At 47.2% G+C, this 16,124-nt stretch overlaps 1 protein-coding gene across 1 annotated transcript in view; it reads left to right on the top strand.

Moving 5' to 3' along the window:
- Positions 1-16,124, top strand: part of Rdx (BTB/POZ and MATH domain-containing protein rdx) — a 99,140-nt gene that overhangs the window by 27,151 nt on the left and 55,865 nt on the right. The gene's annotated exons all lie outside the window — the stretch shown is intronic.

Raw genomic sequence — 16,124 nt, 5'->3', positions numbered from 1 at the left:
GCCCACGGATTGCCCTGTGGGGCACTGGCCTGTCTCCGGCGAGATCGGAAGCGACAAAGTCACGCCCACTCGGAGCACAAACAGAGCCCCGGGGGGCTTTCTTTTCTAATCTCACTGGCATTGCAAGCCTGCATCTTACCGCGTCTCGAGATTCGATATTCAAAAGTTAGATCTTCCTCGTTGGCGATTCTAATTTCTCGACTCGAGAATCGAGGTTCTCGGCGTGGGCGTAGAGTACAAGGATCCACTCGGGTCGATCGCGGATCGAAAGGTCTCGCGAGCAGCAGTCTCCGACGACTACGGCGACGATGACGACGACGCAGGCGACGACGACATCGTCGACGAGTCAGACGTGCCGAGGCTATGACCGCGTTTCTTGGTGGGCTAAGTGGCACGCGCCTACCTGCCCTCTCTCGCCTTGTTCGTTGCCTCCTCCATCCTCGCCTTTCATGTACCTCCCCTCCCTCGATCTGCCACCTCCCGATCAAATAGGCCGCACTCGATACCCGGTCGTCGACGGTTCCCCGTTTCCGTGGATCTCGCGCGAGACTGTCGCCGCCTTTTTTCCCTCCACTTCCTGCATCGCCTCCACCTCCTCTACCTCCTCTCTTGCTCTCCTCTTCCTGATCGTCTGTCGGCCAACTCTGTTGCGCGTACGCACTCGCGCACGACACTTACGCGTGCCAGCCCGGCGCGGCGCGCTGCTGCTTCACTTTCCCTGCTCGCATCCCCGGAAGTCCGATCGCTCGTGTGCGTGTCCTTAACGACGCTTCCTGCGCGACGATGCTCAGCTCACCTCCACGTACTCGATCAGCCTCCTACGAGACGTTGCCTCCGATTCCCCCGAGGCGTTTCGCGAGAGCAGCTCGTCTTTCGACCCGTCCGCACCTCCTACGCTCGAACTTTCATTTTTAAAGCTGGACCGGAAACCGCGTCGCCCTACAAAGGGTCGATCACCACCTCCCAGATCCTCGGCTCAGCAGTTTCGTACCAATCCGGTTCTCGGGTTAACTCCCAGTCTCGGAAGCGTTCATTCGAATTTTCGCGACCACCGTTGAAAGATAACGCGAAAAGAGAACAATGCGCCGAGGATTCAGCGTGGAACGACCAGAAGCAGAGGACTGTGAATCGTTCTCGTGAGCGCGGAAGACGCATTGTGTCTCGTCGGTACGATGGAAACGCGGAGAGAGGGAGAGAGAGAGAGAGAGAGAGACTGTTCTTTAATTTTCGCGAGCTGATAATGAAAACGAAGCGTTCCCGTAGCGTGCTGTTGATTTACGAGCGATCTTGAAGCGCGCCGTTTGGAAACAGGGTCGCATCACTTGAGAAACTCGTCGTATCTCTCGTTCTCTCTCTCTCCCTCCCTCTTCTTTCGCCTCTCTTGTTCCACCTAGCATCCTATCTGTCTAATGCCTTGCTAGCGTTCCTCTCCTCTCGGTCTCCTTCGTCGTCTCGTGGCCATTATCACGATTTTCCATTACCCTCGTTCGAATTTCCGCGGCTCGCGTCGCATCGACTCGCCTTGCACATTTTACCCTTTTTAGCCCTTAGCAGTCTCTTAGCTGACTCAGAGTCACCACTAAAAATTGTTTACGTTATTAAACATGTTGGTATCTAACCAATTATTAAACATTTCAGTATTGTACGAGGCATTATATCAATTTCATAGCCACAAAATGAAAAAAATCATGTACATACAGTGGAATTATTTTGAGTCGAAGGAAATGTTTAATTTTAACATTTATTAGCTGTGCAAATAAGTTTCTTCGCCTTTCTTTCCAAATTCAAGATTTTATTAAATAAAATGTAATGTAAAATCTTGTCCGGTGACTGCCAATCTTTCTGCATCGAACTTTCTCGGTGCACCTGAGCGATGGTCGACTTCCAAATAAAAATTTCCGACTTAAATCTTTGGCACCACTTTTTCCATGTTCCGTAAGATACAGCGTTCTCTGCAGTGCCGCACAAACCATTTCAGTAGCTTCAACAGCTGATTTACTAAGCAGGAATGCAAAGAGTAAGCAGTGACGCAAATAATGCTTCTCGCACGACTGTATTGCTTGAAATTGTTGCATAGGACTGGAGACCCTTAGAGCGCTCATCGCGACTCTTCTTCAAACTAAAAGAACGCCCTTTCAGATGACACCAAAATCGGGAAGTAATTCGAATTCGGTCAGAAGTTATGATCGCAGAAAACAAAGGGGAAGGAACTTATTTGCACGCCTAATACATCTTAGGTTTTTCGGTTACGTGTTTCGCATGAAAAAAATAAAAGTCACAAAGTTTCGCACTCAAATTTACCTAGAAATAACAGAACGGAATAACTTATTTCGGGAAAACTGAGTGAAATTTACACGAGGGACGGATGAGGATTACACGCGCTGTCGCTGTTTGCTATAGTAAATTGATTGCGGGGATAGTACAGTAATCCCACGATTTAAGCGCGACGGAGCTTGGCGATCTAATTGTAAGCCAGGTATACAATGGAATTATTCCAGGTCGGAAGAAATGTTTAATTTTCAAGTTGAAACAGCTCCGCGACTGCAAAGGGTTAAAATCGTTAAATAATAGTCAAATTCAAGCCCCTCTGAGCAATGCATCAGTCAATTCTCGGTAATGCCATGTTCCGTTTCCAAGCGAATATTTTCCTGCCGGTAAAGAACGGATTTTCATAGTACAGAACGTCTCCCACCGGAAGATTAGTTAGCGAAGTCAGCCCCGACTCTCCTTGGCAACCTCCGCGTTCGCTCCGATCTCGTTTAAGCACCGTTCACCCGGATCCCGAAGAATCTGTTCACGCGACATTTTCGCCGGGAATCCGGGCAGCTTGCACATCGATTTTCGTGTTCCGCGAATCGTGGGAGGAGCTCCGATCGTTGCCGAACCCTCTCGCAGCCGTCGCTCGAACCTGAACGCGAGCGAAGGGTGCGCCTGGATTCTTTCGACGCGATTCGCGACGTCGGCGAACGGAAACGAGAACGCGAATCGATCTTCGTTGCACCGAGAGTAAAGTCGAAAATATTTACGTAGAGTTATTCGGGTACGGTAAGTCCTCAACTTACGCCGTTAATTCGTTCCAGACATTTCCGCGTAAGTTGATTAGCGCCAGAGCGCCATCGCTGAAAGTTTATTAATATAATATGCTTTGTACATACCAAACTGTAATGTAATACTTTATAATATGTATACGACCGCGAACTGTAATAGTTTATAATCTACGGCTGTAGCCGCGACATTCGAGACAAGGCATGTTAACAAAAGAGAAGACGGTACCTCGCTGAGTGTAAACCGAGCAACAACCGAACAACTTTTATAAAAGCCCCGCAATATGTATGTACTCGTTTGAAAGGAAAATTCAAGTAAACACTCATCCTAACAAAAACGTCCTGTAAACAGGAGCCAAGTTCCTATGGCCGTAAAAAATTGTGAGATCAAACAAAATACGGCCAAGTTCGTTAGCTTAGAAATACCTGTTGTAATACTGAAAAAAGCGTTTGTGAAAATTAGTTTAAAAGAACGCTATTTAATTTTTAAAGAGATGCATGAAGGGCTATAAATAATTCAAACTGAATGAATTCACTTCTGTCGCATACATGTACCGACAAAGCTCCCGTTCTGGCAGTCAAATAACGAATTTCGAAATTGGTTTTCTGAGGACTTGCTGTACTCGCAGGCAAGAACAGGACGATGGATTCTTTCGACGGTGACGTTCCATCGGCAAATGTAACGATTACGAAACGGGGAATATTTTATCGAGAATCTATCAGTTTCTATTAGAGAAAATTTCGCAACACCAACCGCGCAACGAAAGACGCGTTTCTAGGCTTCTTCCCCCAACGGGCGTCCACGACGATGAAATTTCAAGCATCGTTTTTGCAGGACAATTTTTTTTAATCGTTTTGGCCTGTGAACGACTCGAATATGTATATCGTAGATGCCGTACCAATGGGAATGCTTTGGTCAAAGTTCGATGGTTCGCCTCGGTGGTTCTCGAATTTTGCCTATCGGCTCGATCGATCTGATTGGCCGTGACCCCGTCTCTCGGTTTTTCGTTGTGCTCTCTTCCCCATCCCCACCGTCTCTCTGCCTCTCGGTATCTCCTTCTTTGGACCTCGACGTCTCTCTCGGTCGGAGCCGAGATTCGCGTAATCCATTTCTCTCGTGAAAACGCGACGTTCCACAACCGATGGCGGGGGTACGCTCTTAGAAAGCCGACTCGCGGCGACCGGTGTAATCCTATATTGCCGACACGGTTCGGGTTAGCCGACGTTCTAATGCAAGTAGGCGAGCGCGGCTAACCGGCCGAGAGAACTAGGCGAAATTAGAATGTTTGCTCGATCGCGCATTACGAGAGCGGAGCGGCGCGGTGCAACGAAACTCCTCCGCATTCAGACGAAAAGAGTCCACCTCGATTGGCAGACCATCTCCTCGAGATGGCCCACCTCTGACCCTTGCGCCCGACGGTCGGCTAATTATTCGGACAAGTAGGTTAAACGAAGGAAACGTCTCCTCTCGTTCGATCGCAGGTTCGGCCCCCTCGCGTCGATGAGCTACGCGATAGCCCTCGTTTCGAATCAACTTTTGTAGCAGTCCGTTTTCCGTCGGCCACGTTCGGTAGACGAATCCGTGTCCTCGACTCGTGAAAAAAATCAAAACGATGGAAAGTGGGGTCTCGGACTTTTAACGTTTTACACGGCGCCGCGCCGCGCCGCGCCGCTCGCAAATGGTTTCACTTTTAGGTCACCTTCGCGTAAGTATACATTCAGATTTCACCATTTCTACCGGCAGCTTCGGGTCCTTTCGCTCTCTCGAAACGTTCGATACTCATCGGTGTCTGGCTTCCTGTGCTGTTACTCCGGTATCTTCGGCTTTTTCGCCGAAGGTACGCGCGGATTTTTCAGCGATCTCGAAAACTTTCACGCGTTCCGAACGCCCATCGTGAAAGCGTAGACGATTCCTCGGGATTTCTGCCAAACGATCTTTCGAAAGAGCAGATCCTTCGGTTTCGTATTCTAGAAATCAAACTGTTCGAGATCGTTCGTCGACGTCGAGTAAACGATTTCTCGATCGATCTTTCGAAACGGTACATCCGAAATTTTCGATCGTGAAATCCTCGAAGCCTACAAAGGTATTGTACGATCGCTACGACCGTTGCGAAATGTCCGAAGGCCTATCGAGATTCGTCGAGACACTTTCGATCCCATCGTCGCCACCTCTTTCTCCTTTTGTCCGTCTCTTTCTCGCTTGGTCGCTCGCGTCGCCAATAAAATCGAAAGAATGAACAGGTTCTCGCATGAATGAAGGATCCTTTTAGAAAGTCCCGGCCCTTGAATCGCGATTCGCATAAATCACCGTCGTCGATGGTTTATTTGCCTCCAGCCAATTTGCGGACAATTCCCCAAACAATTGGCCAGGACGAGTGCTCGATAAATCATCTATCCATTCTATCCCATATAACCAATCGTCTCCCTGATTCGAGATGATTCCCAGTTTTCCACGTTTCCCCGGTGCCTACGATTTATGTGCCGAAAATTATGAAAGTAGTCTAAGAGAGAGAGAGAGAGAGAGAGTTTAATTTAATTAATTTCGTGATCGCATTAACAGCGTGGTCGTTAGCGATCACATGGTTTACACTTGTTATAATATATTCGACATGCAGTTTGTAAACAGGGCTATAGTTAACATTGACATTAGGATGAGAGGCAATAGCATAAAATCGTAACAGTTCGTATAGATCGATGGATTTGAAGAAGAGGAGGACGTTCCTGATGCTTGTTCCCTAGATATTTAAAGGAAAAGGATATTAAGTTTTGACAATATCGTAAAAATTACATTGAATTCACTTAGTTTCAAATAATGTGATGTGAAATAACTGATAAACTTCATTTTTTTTAAATTTTGACTTGGACCACTTTCATAATTACGTGCAGATATCATCACAGGCAATTGATAACGCTTTCGATGAGTTTCATCGACGCGACGCGTCCCACGCTTCTCCGACGAGTGGGTTTTCAGGACTCGACCGCCATTACCACGCTAATCGGCCAGCCGTGATCGACAATTTGATTGAAAAATTATACTCGCAAATCGGGCAAACCATTAGCGCGAGATCTCGGATAATTAAATATCTCAGAACGATTTACCGCCGACAATCTCGTACAACTTTTCGAATTCGCGATTGTTCCGTTGTCGCGCTACACCATTTTATATCAAGTGGAAGGGAAGGCTGCGAGGTCGGACCGAATTTAACTCGGTGAACCTAGGCGCCAATCAATTTTTCACCGCGACCCTGGAGAGACACTCCTTTCGCCAATATATGCCGCGGGGAGCTAAATGCCAGCTGCTCTCCCGGAGACATCATCCGGCTCTCGGCCTCCTCCGTTGCGAAACTTATTCGTTAACGAACGTTGTCGTCGACGAGTCGCAACCAATCGCTCCGGTAAATTCCATTCAAACAGTATACAGTTACTGTAACGCGATTGAACATTTTACCGATATTAGGTAATTTCACAGGTTCAATTTTCCTCCACGCTGCTGAGAACACTCACGCTTGAAGAGAATTGAATACATAAAATTGATTTTTGGATCGTTGGAAACGAGAACGCTCCCTTAACTGGTGTGGACGAGATATCTCGTGTATCTTTATGATTGATATGAATATTAATTGAAAAATTTGACAGAAATAATCGATTTTTACTTATAGATGATAAATATTAAACATTACATATGTATCTGACGACACAATTGTAGCTTTATTGTTTATTTCGTATGAAATGCGTGAAAGTATGGTGAAACGCATAATGCGACGGAACAATTTTTACAGCAATATCTGGTTTGGGTAAACTTGAATAGCCTCGTGTTTAGTTCGTACAGATTACTTGCTATGTGTGCTATAGTTTTATTTGTACCAAATGTTTTAATAAATCTCCTATGAGATTTCCTGAATAAAAAACAAGTAAGATTGAAGATAGATAGGTACAGGAAGAATAAATGCAATAGGAGTATCTACCGGTATTGGTCGGGACGGTAACTATCGTTGCTATTCCGTGAAAGTACCCGCATTCTACTTTCGATTGACGCCCGGTTCGCTCGGTCTGCCAAATTTCTTTGAACGCGACGAACCGGAGCGCTACCGTTACCGATCGTCGACGATTAACGCGGGCATAAAGAAAGAACAAAGAGTAGAAAAGAGAGGAAATACTAAAAGGGACATCGACGCACGTGTACTCGCACGGACACACGCGCAAGCGAAACGGGGAACAGCTACGGCGATTATCCGGGCAGATCGCGGAGGCTCGTACAAAAGGCTCGTTGCGACGAGACAGGACTCGGTCTCGGTCCACTTATCGCGTGGCGGAGTCACAGACACACTCTGTTCGCGATTTGGAGCACGCGTGGAGGTGAAGCCGCGAGCTGGGAACTAGCTGGGAGCCACCGGCGAAAGAGCTCCGGCTGCTTCGAAATCGTTACGTTTAATCGCCTCTCGATTACGTTCGATTCGTATTATCGGGTCGTTCGAAGATGCTAGTCGACCGGAATATCGCGACAGGACGATGGACGTTTTTGCTCGTTACGCCATTGTTGCGCAATGTCCCGACACGATGCGAGCTTCTCTCTTTCCTCGCGATTAGGCCAGCTCGACTTCGCTCTCTGTTCTACGGACGAAACGTCGAAAACGAACGGTTTCCTGGGAAAGTTTCGCTGATCGGAGATCGCGAGAGGACGCGGGCAGCGATTTTCGGCCGGCGCGGCGCGACGCCGAAAATGTAGAACAGCATCGCGCAACAATGCGATTCCACGATCGCGTACCGGTTTGCCAAGAGACGCGACGGTTTGCGTCACGATTCGATGTCGAAACGTGTAATCAGCGCGTTCTTTCTTTCTCTGTTCCCGCGCTTGCAGTCCTCGTTGATTCCGCGCGATTCCTAACCGCGTTATCATTCCACATTTTGGTTTTCCGTCTTGAATCAAAATTCTCTCGCGAATCGAGTCCACGGAAATTGGAACGAGGTAAATCGTCCCGTCGAAGATCACGCGATCGATCGTGCGAATAAAATGAAAGAAGGATCACGTTGTTCTGTCTCCGTGTGTTGTGTGTTCTTCGTTTTGGTTGGTTCTCGCCGGTGCGGTGCGTTCGTTTTTTCGCCGTTCTCTCGTTTTCCTCCTCATCTCGACGGCGAGTAATTATGTTCATGCACGAATGGCCTATTTAATTCAATGAAACGAGCCATTGACGAGCCTATTCAGCCGTACGACAACGACGAGGTCACGTAACACAACGGACCACACCTACACGGGCACGCACACGCGCGCGAATTACGCCCACGTGTAGACGCGCGGGTAGTACGTGTACGCGGACCGGGCATTGGCGACGCGTGATCGTACAATTAATTTGATTTTATGGCTCGTCGATCTCTCGAGCTACAAACCTGCATGCTCGCCGCTCGCGCTCGCGCGCGGGGGATTGGGATTATCCGCGCGCGCGTTCAACGCCTGCACTGTCCGTTGCTGCCTCGAGCTCTGATCAGATACGTCTCAATCTTCTTTCTCTTCAATTTTTTCCCTCCTATTTGTGCACTTGGTTTTAGAACGTCGGTATCTATGGTTTGAATATAAGAAGACGTTCTAGGAGTGAGAATGTTCGGTGACTAATTGAGGTGAACGCGAGAGTGGGGAAAACGACGAGTGCGTTACAGACCACGAGAGAGTAAGCAACGTGGGTCAGAGATTTCCGAGATACATATTCCGTTGTGGAGCGAGAGAGCACGTGGCTCAGATCAATTATTATTTAGTTCGATACTACATATAATAGTTTGTTGAAGTCAATTCCGTTATTAAATACATATTTCCGTAGGAAATCACTGTGTTTTGTATAATGAATTATCTTATAATTATACCATACACCAATGAAAAATTTGTATCAAGAAAGTATACACACCGATTTCGAAACATAAGTATAACATTTATTGATAAACGAGAAAAGAAATATATTTTTACACAGAACAGACTGCGAAATTTCTATAATGTCATTTTCGTTTTACACGGATAAAGTTGAAATGAACAATTGTTTTTTTTATTATTTCTATTTTAATATTTAGTGTAACCTCCATTTTTGAAACTCACGAGCGAAGCTCTCTCTTCCTCCGAGAACAAAATCGTCTGGGATCGAGCCGAGCAGACCGGACTCGACGCGATCAACGAATCGAGAAATTCACGAACAGATAGTTGTTGTCGCAAGAGTCGGTACCTTTTCTGGATTTCGCCTAATGGAACTCTGACGCCCGATGTATTGTCTCTTTTTCGCACGTTCGAGAAAAGAGACAGATGGGTCGTTCGGTTGTCGGCCGAATCGTCCGATATCGGAGCCACCGTGACCGCGGCCTTAGACCGTGTCACACCGGCGAAGAGTGTAATTGGTGGGTCAGCAATTTGGAGGGAAACGAGAGACGTTCGTTGGACGGCGCGGCGCGGCGCGGCGTAGACGTTACCCGATAACGATCGATGGTCTTCTTGTTGACGGTCGTTGAAATCTCGGTGACGAGCTAGGCGAAATACGTCGACCAGGTCCGGGTTGAGAGAGGAGCGCATTTAGAACGACTGACGTTTCTCTGGTTAAATGTCTCGGTCGACCTTGACCTATCCAATACAGATCGGAACACCTAGAGCCGAGAGACGAGAGCCGAGAACGGAGAGCGGAGAGCCGAGGAAAATTGGGTTGCCTACTCTCAACTCTCGACCTTTTTTCGTTGCCCTCCTACTCCGCGTCCCCTCCCTAGTAATCCTCCTCCAACTCCTCCTGCTTCTCGTCCTCCTCTTTCTCCTCCTCTGGCTGCTGCTCCTCATCCAGCGACTGTGCTACTCCGCTGCCGTCGTCGGTACCATCGCTGCCACTGCTCCTGGCTCCGTGCTCCTCTTTCTCTCATTTTCTCGTCGAGGTGCAATGCAGGGGCTCGTAAGGAGAACGGAAAGCAAAGCGGAGCAGCGTGTTTATGTAGGTAGGTAGGTTGCACGCCGAGTAGCTCCCCGCGGAACATCTTCCAACGAGCGAGCCTGCTCCGACTCTGCGCACGCGATTTCCATTCCGATTCCGATGACAATTTCGAGCGCGAGGCCAACCCGCGAGCTTCCTCTCGCGAAAATTCACCGTCGAAGCCTCGAGCGCACGCCTCTCGTAAACGACGTCGACGCAGGTGAACGCGAAATCGTAATTTCTCGAGATGTCGCCCGTCACTGCCTCCTCGAATCTCTCCGAGAAACGGCTTCGATAATCGCGAGGCTACTTCACTTCAGGAAAAAATGGTTTAATTATTTATTCGCTGTTTATTTATGTTCTACCTGAATTGCAACAATCTACAGTGAAATAGACATTTATTGTCTTTCGTAATATTTTTAATAGGTTGAAAATATAATATAACTGTGTTTTAAAATTCTTCTAATGTTTTCACTGTTTAGTAATTTGTAGAAAGGCGTACAGTTAACATTGACATTAGGACGAGAGAGACAACAGTTTGTGGTCGGTGTTAGGAAATGTCTGCCAGGTGTGATTTTTCAGTGGAACAAGAGCAAATTAATTTGGCAGTCGATCGGATCGAATGGCTTTCGAGTTCCGGTGCGCGCCGATTTGAGAAAAGTGGTTCTCAGGCGAGATCGCGTTACTTTCCACCGTTACTTCAGTTTCAAGTGGGTGCTTCCAAGAGCGAACCGTGGGAATCGATTAATTCATTTCGCAAATTGACGCGCGGACACGAGGGCCACGATCAACCCGATCATTATTTCTGTCTCGTCGAAAGCTCTTCGAGATATTATGTATTGGCGATCGCGCGACAATAATATCCGGCGGGAGTAATCCGTGAACCCGGTTCGGAAAAGTTGATCAAACAGAAAAAAAGGTTTGAGAGTAATTCACTAGAAAGGAGAAAATAATTTTTTTACACATTAGTCGCTATAAATAAAAGCGTGGAGCGCCCACGAAGATTACGTCAATATAGTTTAGCGCTCCACGCTTTTATTTATATCTTTTATTTATCGCTAATGCCTATATAAAAATTATTTTCTTCTTTTTAGTACATTTTAATATAAGCGTGGTTTCTAAAAAGTTTTTTTTATTATATATATTTTTTTTTAATCCTAGAATGCTATCGTGCATCAGCTACCCATTACTACTATGACATGATTATAAGATTTCACCAAAAAATCAGGTGGCTTTACGGAAATTTCGGGCAGTATAGTTAGTCGAGCGATCAAGGGAACCGTTGCGTCGCGTCGTGTGCGGGGTCCGATGAATCACAGCTAAATTGTACACGACGCGACGGTTAGATCGTGGAGCAGCGTGTTCGTTTGAACGGGTCGCGAGCGAAAGGTCACCGCGAGAGCATCGGCGCGGCGTTCGACTCGACACAAAGGAACCTTTTATCTTATCTCGGACGCGACGGTGTGCGACACAAAGCCCGGAGGAAACGTTCCCATAGTAAAATGGCTCGTTTAAAGTATACCAGGCACAATAGAGAGCCCGCTGCGCGAGTAGGTACCTGCTTTTCCACCGGTGCGCATCGAGAAACGTCTAGCTGACCGGAAACCAAAACGAGACACGGAGCTGCATCGATTCTTTGGCGCTCAGCTGGCGCCTCGTTTCATCGCGTCTCGATTAGTCGAATTTTTTTCTATCTATTCCGACACTAATTTTATAACAGAAGAAATTTTCAACTAATTGCTCGCGATTTTGGGCAATTAATTATTTTCTCCCTTTTAGTGCATTTTAACACGCGCGGACAAGGCAAATTGCCGAAGAAGAAGAAGTACAGACAAATTTAAGGAACGCACGTCGGCTGCACGCTTAAAGTTTGCTCGTGAGCGCGATCGTTGGATGATAAAATGGAAAAAAGTAATTTTTAGCGATGAGAAAAAGTTCATAGAACATACAAAACGCACATTTCACGCGCAGCAGCGTCTTATCCTTTTCTCCAGGATTGTAGACTAATTTGAACCACCTGTATCTAAACGAAAATGGGCCTATCGCGAAGAATAGACTGGAAGATTGACTATGAATTGTAAATTAGGCTGAATGTGGGTCGAAACTTTTCGAAGAACAGCAACGTCCGCCGCACGGTTTTTCAGGCGGTAATAAAAGTTGGCTACTCGCGAATTTTTCCCAGCTGACCTCGGTTAGATAATTCCGCGATTTAAAGCCAGCCACCGTGAATGATCTATCGCGCATGGGGAGCTCGGGGGTAGGGAGTCGGTAGTAGGGAGCAGGGGGTGGAATAGATTAGCTAAGCGAAACGCGGGATGACCGTGGATAATTTCGAGTGGAAAAAAATCGAGCGAAGTGACCTCGCCGCGCCGAGGTCCGGCCTGTGAAAGGAAAATAGCGAAAAACCGAAGGACGGTGAAAAAACGTGGAGGCTACAGGGCGATTCTAATCAGACGATCGGTTGCCATGGAATCGGTCGCTGAAACACGCTTTCACGCGTTACCCTATTCTACCTACAATTTGTTCGGGTTTCTATAGAATAAATTGTCGATTCTTCGCTCGTTCGAAAGCCATTTTATTCGATACGAATACACAGTGCTCGTCGTTCGAACGAGCTTTTCTCGGGTAATAAATTTGTCCGGCTCGGTTACAAATCCACCGTTTATCATCTCTCTGTCAGAAATTATCGACTGTCCGAAGGATCGTGTATAGCGTGTCACCGGTGCAATATCGTCTCCCATTGAACGCCGCGATTCCATTTCCTTCCATTTTCTACAACGCGTTTGCAAATTGACGACCTTTCGTTCGTATCGTCCTCGATCGTGTCGGGCACGTTTTATTGAATCGCTCTCCGGGACAGGTCGTGCTTGTCCAAGCAGAAACCAATGATACATGTACGACACCGTCGACGATAGCGTTAAAGCTCCGACGATTCCCGTTCTGCAAATATCATCCGCTTCTCACCGATCCTTCTCTGTACAGGGTGTGCCACCGAATTACCATACCTACCGTCCTGCCCGACCGTCTTTCATTCTTCGTTGTTATCGTTGACATCGTTATTCGGAAATGAATCGCTTCGCTTTGCTGTTTCTTCTAATTGTATTTTGTAACGTGCGCGAGCGTTGCTGGCTGCGTTTCCCAACTCGAACGGCTGGCTCTCGACTCTCGACGCGTCCCGACACCGAACGTCTGTGGGATTACGTAAAAGAAAAGAGTTGGTGGGTTAGATATCGCTTTGATCTTTTTGATCGAAGCGAAACGTTCGATCGTTACGGTACACCCTGTATGGAAACGCGACTATTTTTATGGGATTGCCGATCGGATCGGATCGGTTCGGTTCGGTTCAGTTCGGAGGAATGGCAGCCCACGGTATCTAGGATTGTCTACCGGTTGGTCCTCGAGCGACGGATAATATTGCGGCATGGGGAGTGAAAGCGACATGGTGAACCCGCTTACGAGGTTACCCATGTACTTTTACTCGATTCAAGCCGTATTACAGTGACTACTTACCCGGCAGTCCCTGGCATAGTTACCACCAGAAATATCGTTGGAAAGCCTGCCCGCTCCATTCGCTACCCACTCGGCCGACGAGCGAGCGTGCGAGCGAAAGAACCTCGCGTCTGCAAAACTTTAGCACAGATTCCCTCGATATTGTTCTACCTACTCGCTATTCCAAGTCTCCTCGGACTTTCTTCCACGCGAACGATTCTTTCTCTTCTCGATTTTTCCGGCAAACCGCGTCCTATCGCGTCTCGTGCGATCGAGATTTTTCAAATTTCTCCCCCCTCCCGCGATCGAGCTCCGCAGCACTCTCGACATTTCGACGCCGAAGAGAGTTGCTCGAAGAATCGTTTACACTCGACACTGTCTACCAGTCTACGTCTACGCCAAACTCGTCGGAATCTTTCAGCTGGAAACGCAGCATGAGGTCTAGTCCAGAACAGAGTTGACGCTTCTATCGACCAAATGAACCTTTAGCACTCGAATGGTGTGACTCTTCTGAGACGCCACTAAAAATTGCTGTACCATTATTCAAAATATTCTTTACATTATTAAATATAGTATATGTTTCTTCTATCGATCGTATTTGCTGATAATGAATTATTAAATGTTTTCGGCGCAACGGTTCGATCGTTTATTACGAATTATAAAGCAACTTTGCCAATTGTCAAACAAAATCAACGTTTCGATCCTAGCTTGGATCTTCTTCAAGATTTATTTGAATCGTGTCTGTAAATTAAATATGTTATATGTAGTAATTTTGAAGGAACAGAAATATTGAATGATTGAATGTAAGAAATATTGTTCATAAAGACACACTCACTTGCTTTGGGGAAAATAAATTTATGATAAATGTGCGACACGTGTGTTGCGTGCGTCGTACATGCTTGTTGTCAACATACTGATGTACGAACGTATTTGGAACCGATCTAGGTTACATATCTCGATGTTATAGAAACTCTTTGGTTTGCAGGGATAGCTTCGCGCATAACAGTGTCTTTTTTCTGGATGTTGGGCCTAACTAGCTCTAATAAAGTTTGAAAGCCTTCTTCGTCCATTCGAAGACAATTTTTGTAGTCGTCCGGTTCTATAGAACGCAAAAAATTCAGCAAATGTTCGTGTGTAAAACGGTTTCTCAGCTTGTACCACTCCTTAGGCCAGCGTCTAATTCTCATTCTCTTTGATTTTTTTGTTCGCACAGTGAAAGAGTCAATGCTAGAAAACCCAAGTCCGAACTGGAAAACATTTCGAAATTCACAAGAAAAACACCACTGTACGAATATTTTTGCTAGAATGAGTATTGGTGAGAATACTGATGCGTTTATATTGATAGAGCGTTAATATTGACAATATCATTGATCGTGTAGGGACCACTTAACAGCAATTTATCGATTAACCGATTCCACTTACCGTTTCTACCGTCCAAAATTAATTCGTAGGGCTTTCTCGTCGAGCGAAATCTCGGCACAGCCAACATATCGTACGGAATAAAATCCCCTAGTCTGTGAGGCGCGAGAAACATCCCTGAAATCGACTCCCACGTGCTCAGGCACAGGACCGTTTCCCATTCTCGTTCGATTTCCCCATGGTTCCCGTCGCTCCAGAGACCCGTTTCGCCGCGGAGAGTCTGAATGAAGGGCTGCCATATGCTGAACGCTGACAATGCCGACGAAATAAGAATCGTCGGAGGGTGTGCACGAGATGGGGCCCCATTGACCAGACCCTGTAGTCTTCGTAGCCGCCCTCGTCCCCTCCGAGATACGTCTCGGTTCTTTCGGATGCCCTTGCTGCCCTTGCGAGCGTCGACGAACCCTCCGGCCCTCGCCCTCACCCTCACTCTCACCATCACCCTCGCTTCGTTTCACCGATTCGAAGGGTTCCGAGCCACCCTGACTGTTCATTCGCTCTACACCGAGGCTGCTGGAAAGTTAATCAGTGTTCCCAACCAATAACCAAGGAGAAACGAACCGTCGAAACCGAGGAACGTTCGACAGCAGCGCGATACAGTCTGTCATCGAGAGAACGAAAGTATGAACGTATTAATTCGACGAATAAGCCGGGTGAAAGGTATAGGCAAGTGACACGAAAAATTTGCAACTCATTTAAAACGAATCAACAGACTGCAACGTACTTGAAGTAACAATAAGTGCGTGACAGCTGACGAAGAAGAGGATAGAATAAAACGGTCAACGGCTAGGAATGACCACAGTGCAGGGAGGATGTTTAGTGGGTAGGTCGATGACTACAACACCTGTCATTGATGAATCCCACACTTGCTGGGGACTGGCTCAGAAAACAGTACATAAAGCATGTTCAAAATAAAGGCCGGTGGCTAGGGCCAAGAACGATCGAATAGAAAAGTGGAATGTGCAATGGTCTCTCTGTGGCTCGCGCGACTTTGCTGGAAAACCCAGGGGAAAATCGGTCGGTTGGATTGGGTTGGCAACGCTGAAATCCGAGGCTCGGTCGAACACATCTGCCACCCTCTGCTCGATCGCCATCCCCCAGTTGGACCCGAACCCGAGCCCGAACCGGATCCGTACGAGTACCGATCCGCTCGCCTGCTCGACGAGGGTGGCAACAGGCCCCCACAGAAAATTCAGGCGAGAGAGAGAACCCTCGGTCTTATTTCGTCTACCACCCACGGAGGAGG

This window comes from Lasioglossum baleicum, unplaced genomic scaffold, assembly GCF_051020765.1.
Source record: "Lasioglossum baleicum unplaced genomic scaffold, iyLasBale1 scaffold0021, whole genome shotgun sequence".
NCBI classification, from domain to species: domain Eukaryota; kingdom Metazoa; phylum Arthropoda; class Insecta; order Hymenoptera; family Halictidae; genus Lasioglossum; species Lasioglossum baleicum.
Note: the sequence above shows the minus strand (reverse complement) of the source record. Positions and strands in the feature narration are given on the sequence as shown.